This window comes from Nycticebus coucang, chromosome 8 (genome assembly GCF_027406575.1).
Source record: "Nycticebus coucang isolate mNycCou1 chromosome 8, mNycCou1.pri, whole genome shotgun sequence".
NCBI lineage: Eukaryota > Metazoa > Chordata > Mammalia > Primates > Lorisidae > Nycticebus > Nycticebus coucang.
Window position 1 is genome coordinate 49,447,500 of NC_069787.1, and position 10,049 is coordinate 49,457,548.

General features: G+C 41.4%; 1 long non-coding RNA gene across 1 annotated transcript; it reads right to left on the minus strand.

Moving 5' to 3' along the window:
* Positions 1 to 454: 454 nt before the first annotated feature.
* Positions 455 to 3,013, minus strand: LOC128591232 (uncharacterized). The gene is made up of 4 exons (XR_008381552.1): positions 2,876 to 3,013; positions 1,343 to 1,437; positions 767 to 856; positions 455 to 666 (listed from the first exon to the last, which is right to left on the minus strand). It is a non-coding gene; the product is annotated as an uncharacterized LOC128591232 (long non-coding RNA).
* Positions 3,014 to 10,049: the final 7,036 nt, after the last annotated feature.

Sequence of the window (10,049 nt, forward strand, 5' to 3'; positions counted from 1 at the left end):
CATGTCACGACCCAACACACACCACACACATGCGTGTGTGAAATGCACTCTGATACTTCCTATGTTCACCCTTTCTTTGCTTTTCTTGCCTCACTCCTTTCTGCGCGCAGGTGCTCTCTCTCTGAACCTTTTGTCCTTTCCTTAATAACAGTTATAACACTATAAACGGTTTTACCCTGCTGTTTGAAAATGCTGGGGGAGGTACACAATTCCCATAGTTTTAAGCAGGAAAGAAGGTAAAAGGAACTGAAATTGGAAAAGAAGTTTGTTCACCAATTTTTTTTTTCTTCCTCAGGTAGTTAACTTCCTTAATTTCTCCATTGTCTGTATTAGCTAAGATAGTACACAGATCTTGCTCTTACTGTCTTAGAGGCTATTTCAAAGCATTAGAAATGCTCAGTGGAATATATAAGTGAACAAATCAGTCTCTACTTCTTACCACCTTGACCTCCTCACCGTCCATGCACGTGGCCTATCCACTTCTGCTCAGGTGTCTTTATCTTCTAACCTGGAACTCCAACCTCGCACCAAATCATATTCTTTGCCTGCTCCTCTTACCTCCAGGATCCAGCAGAGGCCTGTGCTGATTTCCCTAGACCTTGAAGGCTACTGAAGGTACAAAGGAGAACACGCCATTTCCTGGAGAGCTGCTCAGTCAGGTGCAAGCTGTACCAATGGAAAGATAACCCAAGGGTGTTATTTCATCACTCGTAAATGAACTGAGAGATTCCCATGACTCAAGGTGCCCACAGTCAACTTTCCTTACCTACTAGCAAGCTTCACTTTCATTGCAGCCATTTTATTATGTGCAGTAAAAACATTCACAATTTTGTTGTTGTTGTTGTTGGTGTTTGGCCTTGAAAAAAATCAACTTAAGTCAACTTTGTGAATCACTTTTCATCACAGAAGGAAAAAATTCACCTTAGCACTACCGTTGCAATTGCAACTTTTCTTCCCCATAAAGAAAAACAGTGATCTTACCCAGAATCCAAGTGCTACCCAGTATCCTTCTCACACATATCTTATCAAAAATGCCTTCACCAGTACTACCAAGCTCTAGGCAAATTAATTATCGTCTAAGACATCTTCATTCTAAATATTATTTTTCATGATACAATTATTAATAAGTTTTTATCTAGCTCTAACAAATGAATGTACTTTTGTCTCAATTCTTGTGGGTATCCTATAGTCATCCGCTGAATGCCCCAAACAAGGAATCTAAGGAAGACAATTGGGATCATATCAAAAGGACATAGGCACTAATTTGAAAAGGTCCTCATTGACTAAATATGGGGCAATATATACACTAAAAAGAATAATGATAGCATAGACTGAGGCTCACCAAATGTATATAAATCCACACGTTTGTAAAGATGTTCCAGAAAAATAAAGTCATTTACCACCTCTGGAATTTGCTAGGATATCAATTCATTTATCCTGAAAATTAATAGAAAAAATGAAGTATTAATTAGTTGGATGATATTTTTAATATATCTCTGCAGCCTCTGTGTGACCAAAGTGGCCTATTTGTAGTGTGTGCCTCATTTTCCCATGCTGTGAATTTGACCTTCTAAGATGATTCTGAAACTGACCTTGTCTAATTTTGTTTTCTTTAATAACTTCATGTGAATGAAATAATACAGTATGGTCCTTTGTATTTCACATCTTTCATGCAGCGTTTTAGTTTTGACATTGATCCATACAGGAAAATTGGGCCTTTTTATTACTGAGTTATATTCCATCACATATGTTTATAATTTGCTTATCCATTCATTAGTGCTTTTTCCACATCTGTCAAAACGATCATTTTCCTGACTTAATTTATTAATATACTAACACATTGAGTTTTACATATTAAAACAACTTTTCAGTCGCAAGATAAACTGCATAGGTCATGAGGATTATCCTTTTAAATATTAAGTCTGATTTCCCAACATTTTGTTCACGACTCTTGTGTCTGCGTTTAGGAAGGACATTGATCTGTATCTCCATTTTCTTTTGAGGCCTTACACTGGTGTTGGCAGCAGGGTTAAAACTGTTCTCATAAAATTCTGAAATATTTTTGCAATTCCTAGCTAATGTCTTTCAGAACTTTGAGAAATAGTAAATTATGCACAGAGTGTGGCAAGCCGGGTGTCATTTAAACGTATATTTCAAATATAAGATTGACTTACAATCACAGATTTTAGAAAATCAGAGCTAAGCAATTTCAGGGGCTACTGTCATTATATATCTAGAGAGGGAAACCGAGACCCTTATCATGGAACATTCATTACAAATCTTTACTGCTATAAAGTACTTACTGTGTTTATATTGATATATACCGTGTCCAGCCTTACTCTCCTACTCTTTTTTTCCTTCCTACGAAGACACTCACTGTTCTAATTAATACAATCCAAAGAAGCAACAGCAAAACAATGAAACTCCAAAATTGTGTGACCTGAGGGCTACTAACTGGGCATGCTCAGTCGCCAGGCAGATTTGCGCGCGCGCGCGCGTGTGTGTCTGTGTGTGTGTGAAGTAGAAACTACAACAGCGTGTGTGTGTGTGTCTGTGTGTGTGTGAAGTAGAAACTACAACAGCGCGGACCAGGCGCGCGGAGATGGACGTGCCCTCGTGGAATTTAGAACCGGCTTCGCGGCCGGCTGGCGGCGCTCCTCATTGGAGCAGCGGCGAGGCCAGCAGAGGGCCCCGGGAGGGAGCCGTGGAGGTGCGGGCGGAAAAGCCGGGCTACGCCGTGCCACGCCGTGCACTGAGCATGAGTAGCTGCGGCAGCCGAGCCAGCATCCAGCGGCGGAGCCAGCACTTACAGCACATTGCTTTACTTTTTGCTGCACCAACACAGTCATCATCCGAAGAGAAAGGTAGGTCTTACCGGAACAGCTTTCAAAGGCCTCCAGGTTGTGCTCACGGCATATCCCGTCACTGCCACGGATCGCGCAGAACGCGCGCAGCAGCAACTTGGGGTTGGGGATCGTTTTGCTGCTCCTCGCTTGTTTGCAGATGCCTGTTGCAGACATTGCTTCTCCCTCCCTGCCTGCCTCCCTGGGTCTTCGCCGGCCTCCGAACGCTACTTTCTCTCCGGCGACGCGGTTCGCTGGCAGAGAACTCGCGCTGGCTGGGATGGTTTCCGCCCCCGGCGAGCAGCGCCAGCGGCTCTCGATGCCCCTTCCCCAGGGGAGTTTTCTCTTTGCAAACTGCCAGGTTGTGATGAGTGTGGAAGACAGGCAGGAGCGGAGAAAAACAAGTACACACAGAGGGAATGGGGGGCAAAGAAAGAAAGAAATCGGAGGGATGTCGGGATTACCCCATGCGGGCTGTGGCCGCGGCGCCTCCGGGGCCGAGAGCGAGAAAGCCATGTTTAAAATAGCGCCGGCCCTGCGGGCCTCGGCGCAGACCCGTCTGTGCCGGCCCAGTGTCAATCAGGGCAGGGGCCGGCGGGCGGGGCCGCGTGGAAGGCGGGACGGCGTCGGGCGCCGCACACGGCTAGTCCAAGGTCAGGGGCCACCGGGTCCCCGGCTGCTCCAGCCCACACTGGGTCTGGGAAGGCGGGGTCCGCGCGCATAGGGAACTGTGGTCCTCCAGTCTCATCTTCCGCTCTTTGCGGGCTGTGTCCCCTTCCGCTCAGGCCCCGGACACCAAGTACAACGCGCAGGGACACAGATCTCCTGAGGTTTGGCTGGCTGCAACTTGGCATGGTCCCTGGGAGAGAAGGAAAGGCTTTCCTCTAATCTGACAAAACCCGTGTGTGACGACGGGGTCCCAGGAACACGCTTTGCAACCTCTCCCCGCCCCCTACCCCCACCCCCGCGTGCCTCGGTGTTTCCAGCAGTGTCGGCCAGTGTGAGTATTAAATCTGTAGGAAAATTACACGTAACATCCAGCTTTATCAGCTGAAGACTGGGGACTCATTTGTGTGACTGTGTTATTAGAAAAAAAAATTGTTTTAAAATTCAGAAAAATTTGGCTTCTTATATGTCATTACTGAGAATTTGGTGGAAACTTGGCTCCGACTTCACTTTTTTGAAAAAACACAATAATCAAAATAGTTTGTTCAACTCCTGGAGTTAGTTTTGCACACTCTGTGCCTCAGGCTGTGCAAAGGTTGACTTGCATCATGTCCTTCACTTCTCAGAACACCTTGAGCATCGTTATCCTCACTCAACTGGGGTTTAAAGACATGAATTGCCCAACATCCCACCAACCAGTAACTAACGGCAAAGATTTAATCAGATGGTACCAAAGTCCTTACTCTCAGCCATTATTTACTCATTCTCTTTATTTAGTGGTGGGTGGATTTAGAGGCTTTTAGGAATCGCAGAGTGGTTTAAGAAGGCAGATGGCGTATTAGGAGCAATAATACTTGGGGTTTATTTTTTAAATGTAATTTTTATGAAGTATTACTTTTCTAGTCCAGTTGTCCTAGAATGTATTCAGCATTTTGTCTGAGGGTTCACTATGGATTAGGAATTCTCTTAGAGTCAAAGGATCTAGTCACCAAGAAACTGGTTACAGAGTAAGTCAGTTGGGGTCATCTCTTTTCCTGAGAATTATTAACAAATGTTTGCATACCCAGTGAGTTAGAAGTGCACACCATGTATAATGGACCCTGACTTGGTGGTGTCCTTGTTGTGCAAGGGTCAGAGTTGGTGAAACCCTTCCTCTGATTTTCCCTCACTTGTCCACCTCTCTCAAGGAGACAGAAGGGAAGAAAACAGAACAGTGGAGTGACTGGCTTTTGATTATGGTTTTATTTTCCTGGAAGGCAGGAAACTCAACATACATAACCTAGCCTCAGTCCTGGGAATGGGGGGGGGGGATCCTGTGTGTCACCCTGCAGGACATGAGAATGTTCTTCAGAGATAGAAAACCACTCCTTGGTTAATCAGAAGACCTGGGTTGCTACCTGGTTAGGGGCAGCCACAAGGTCAACATGGCTGCCATGGCCATCCTGATCTTAGTGCTGCCTCATGGAATCCTGGAGTTCACTGGAACTCACCTTAGAAACCCTTGTCATTAGGTAAAGCCTGACTAAACACAAAACACACACACACACACCCCCAAAAAACTGGGGAAAATCTGGGCAAAGTTGTTAAGAATCTATAAAGCTGGGGTAACTGCAAAGCAGTTCACTAAGAGCTGTCTGTTCTACATCATTATAAACCTTTGAAAGTGTCCCCATAATCTTTTTTTACCATCTTAGCCCTTTGCCCACTTTTTTTCTAGAAATCAAGAAATGATATTTCATCTAAGTTCTGCAGAGCAAGAAGTGGTACTAATAGTCAATAAAAACATCTGGAGGCCTAGCACTGTTTTAATGCTGTAGGAACACACGGTTTGCTGTTTTGGAACTTATTCAAGTCAGTGAGGTCCTCAGACCAGCAGTCACAGAATGGTTGAGTAACATTAAGGCTGTATATGAATGTATAGATCTATAGAATCTATACATTTCAGAATGTATAGATTCCAAAAGCAGTGATAAGGAAAGATTCAGGAAAGATGGTGGAATTTGATCTTGAAAATGTGGGGAAGACTCAACTGTAGAAAGATCAGAGTTACTTTCTGGTACCAAACATTCAGTTACCTCTTCTGATTGTATCTTAACATGACCAGGTTTCAAATATACAATTTCAAGGCCATAATATCATCTGCATTAATATAAAAGATTTAACAATTTTTTTTTTGTAGAGACAGGGTCTCACTCTATCACCCTTGGTAGAGTGCCGTGGCGTCACACAGCTCACAGCAACCTCCAACTCCTGGGCTTAGGCGATTCCCTTGCCTCAGCCTCCCCAGTACCTGGGACTACTGGTGCCCGCCACAACTCCAGGCTATTTTTTTGTTGCAGTGTGGCCAGGGCCGGGTTTGAACCAGCACCCTACCCAACAGGTGCCGCCCAATATAAAAGGTTTTTATGACCTTTTTAAAATAAGTTTGATATGTATTTGTGTGTTATAGGTACATTACACCAAAATTTTTTATGACTTTATAAATTTTATTTTTTTGAAGCAGTACAGTACTTAATAGTGAGAAATTCTTCAGTGGATATTAGTCTCTTTATGTGTCTATCAATACAGTTGAGTTTCCTGTATCGATTATGTCATGGGTGATGAGTGAGTGGAAAAGCAGGGGAAAAAATAACATTCATGGACTTAGATGGTGGTGGGACAAGGAGTAACTAAATTCTAGGCTGTTCTGGTCAGACGTCCATAGATAGCTACATGGGTCATATTATGCCATCAGAGAGGCATCGGCCATGAGACCCGGCAGCACAGCACTGCCTCATAAGTGATAGCAAACCCGTTTTCACATCCGTCTTGTTTTTCCAGTTCCCTATCACGAGAACCATTGTAAATACATCTACTGTATCACATCAGGAATTCTTTAATGCGTCAGTTTTCCGTGAATTTTGGCATATAAACCTTAGTGTCTCTTTGCATTTAAAAGTTTAGGGAGGGAAATCCCATCTGCTGCTAGCTTTGAAATTTGAAAGTATTTATCTGATTTCTTAAAATGAAGGCCTAGTAGCATTGGGCTTGGCATAGGGGATGATTAACTAACAATGCTCATGGTTTCTGATAATCTTTCAAAAGAATATTACTTGTAATACTCAAGACAGAAATTGTAAATGAACATATAAATAATTTGCCTACATGAAAATGAGTATTTCAACGTGGCAAAAAAAAACCCACTTAAAATTTTAAAATTTATGAAAAACTGGAAAAAAATATTTGTACCACTATTTGCTGAAAAATTTTACTATTTTAGAAAGATAACATCACACATGTCCTTATGGAAAAGATGTTTATTCTTATAGGAACATAACAAAGACTTTAGTAGACTAAAATTAATTTTATTAGAAATCAAAGAAATGTATTAAGAATATATGTATATTACATATTAGAAAACAATGAGATCTGATTTTTTTTTTAATTTAGTTATAAATTAAAGGCTTGGCGCCTGTAGTTCAGTGGTTAGGGCACCAGCCACATGCACCAGGGTTGGTAAGTTCAAACCCGGCCCGGGCCTGCTGAATGATAGTGACAACTACAACAAAAAAATAGCCAAGCATTGTGGTGGGTACCCATAGTCCCAGCTACTTGGGAGGCTGAGGCAAGAGCATCACTTAAGCACAAGAGTTTGAGGTTGCTGTGATCTGTGATGCCACAGCACTCCACAGAGGTCAACACAGTGAGACTCTTGTCTCAAAAAAAATTAATTAAAAATCTCACTGCCCAGTGGTGAGGAATATAAACATTCGGCACTCTCATGAGAGTATAATATTCTTCTTGTTTTTCAGACAGAGTCTCACTCTTTCACCCTGGGGTTGAGTGCCATGGCAGCATCATAGCTCACAGCAACCTCAAACTCTTAGGCCAGTGGTTCTCAACCTTCCTAATACCATGACCCTTTAATACAGTTCTGTGGGTTACAACCCACAGGTTGAGAACCGCTGTCTTAGGCCCAAGGGACTACAGGCACTTGCCTCAATGCCCAGTTATTTTTTTTTTTTTTCTATTTTAGTAGAAATAAGGTCTCTTGCTCAGGCTGGTCTCGAACTTCCAAGTTCAGGGCATCTGCCCACCTTGGCCTCCCAGAGTGCTAGTATTACAGGTGTCAGCCACCGCCTGGCGAGAGTATAATTTTCCTAAAAAAAAGATTAGTGATATATAACCTGCTTACCATAAAGTCCATTCATTCAAGATATACAGTTCAAAGATTTTTAGTAAATTGCAGGAGTTGTGCAAACTACTTTAATCTAGTTTTAAAACATTTCTGTCACCCCAGGAAGGTCCCTCCTGATGTTTATAGCTGATTCCTACTCCCACCCCAGCCCCAGGCAGTCACTAATCTACTTTCTCTCCAGACTTGCCTTTTCTGGAAATTTTGTATAAAAGAAATCTTATAATGTGTAGTCATTTGTATCTCATTTCTTTTCTTTTTTTTTTTTTTGCAGAGACAGAGTCTCACTTTATGGCCCTCGGTAGAGTGCCGTGGCCTCACACAGCTCACAGCAACCTCCAACTCCTGGGGCTTAAGTGATTCTCTTGCCTCAGCCTCCCGAGTAGCTGGGACTACAGGCGCCCGCCACAACACCCGGCTATTTTTTGGTTGCAGTTTGGCCGGGGCCGGGTTTGAACCCATCACCCTAGGTATATGGGGCTGGCACCTTACCGACTGAGCCACAGGCGCCGCCCTTGCATCTCATTTCTGACAGCATGTTTTTGAGATCCATACATACCCTAGCATTTATCAGTACTTCACTGTGTTTTTAGTTAAGTAATATTCCATTGTATGGACATACCACTTTCTGTTTAACCATTCTCGAGTCAGCGGACATTTGGGTTGTTCCAGGTTTAGGTTTATAAATAATGCTGCCGTGAACATTTGCACAAATCATTGCATGGATGTTATAATGTTCCTTTCTCTTGGAGAGATTTCTAAAATGGTATGAAAGTGGTATGAGGTCTGTGTTTAATATTTTACTAAACTTCCAAAGTGTTTTTCAAAGTACATAAGGATTCCTGTTTCAAGATACTTGTTTGTACCTCATATTGCCAAATTTTTGCTTACAGATATTCTATTGAATTTTAACTTATGTTTCTATAATAGCTAATGATGGTGAGTGTCTTTTCATGTGTTTATATCATATCTTAGGTGAAATGTCAGTTCAAATATTTTGCCCAGTTTTCAAATTGAGTTGTCTTAGTGAGTTATAAGAGTTCTTTATGTATTAGGATAAAGTCCTTTATCATATATATGACTTGTAGATATTTTCATCTATTCCATGGCCCTAAAAAAATTTCTTTCTTAATGGTGTCTTTTTAAGAACAAAAGTTTTTAATTTTGATGAAATCCATTTATCATATGTCATCTCTAATAAATCTTTGTCTAATCCAAAGTCGTAGGTATTTTCTCCTATAAGTTTTTTTTTATTATTATTATTAAATCATAGCTGTATACATTAATACAATCATAGGGCACCATACACTGGTTTTATATACAATTGAAATATTTTCATCACACCGGTTAACATAGCCTTCCTGGCATTTCCTTAGTTATTGTGTTAAGACATTTATATTCTACATTTAGTAAATGTCACGTGTACCCTTATAAGATGCACCGTAGGTGTAATCCCACCACTCACTCTACTTCCCTCCCCTCTCCTAGAAGTTTTATAGTTTTAGTTCCTTATTTTTAGGTCTGTGATCCAGGTTGAATTAATTTTGTGTATGGTATGAGATAAAGGTTTAAATATATTTATTTCATGAGTAGAAGTCCAGTTGTCTCACCACTGTTTGTTGAAACGACCGTCCCTTCCCCACTGAATTGCCTGGGCACCTTTGTTGGAACTCAGTTCTTCACAAATGGAAGGCTTTATTTCTGCACTTTCAATTACGTTCCATCATCAATATGTCTGTTCTTACACTGGTACTACGTTATCTTGACTAGTCTGATTTTTTAGTAAGATTTTCAATCTGGTAGTATTAGTCTTCCACTTAGTTTTTCTTTTTCAAAATTGAGTTGGCTATTCGGTCCTTTTTGTTTCCATGTAAGTTTTAGAATTAGTTTATAAATTTCTATTTAAAAAGCTTATCATGGTTTTGATAAGGATTGAATTGAATCTCTCAATCAATTTGAGGAGAATTGCCTCTGTAGCAATGTTGAGTCTGTCAGTCTGAATATGAAAGGGCCTGACATCCATAAATGCAGGCCTGGTTTAATTGAGTTCAATATTAATATGGAACCTATATTTGAGGAAAGGTTCCAAAATGACAGGGCTGCACATTTTATTTCTTCATTCACTTCATTTTGAACATTCATCGAGCATCACCTTTAGGCAGGATCCCATCACCTTGGGAAATTAAGCAATAATTATTATTCCTTTCAACCCATGTGAATAAATGCCCTTGTTTTTAAGGCTCTTTCAGCCTGGCAGGAGGGGTTAGATATATCTGCAATTATTTATAATTCATGGCAAGAGGTGATAAGGAGCCACAAGAAAAAGTATTCGAAGGATGGCCAGGCTGGATGCCCAAAGAAGCAGC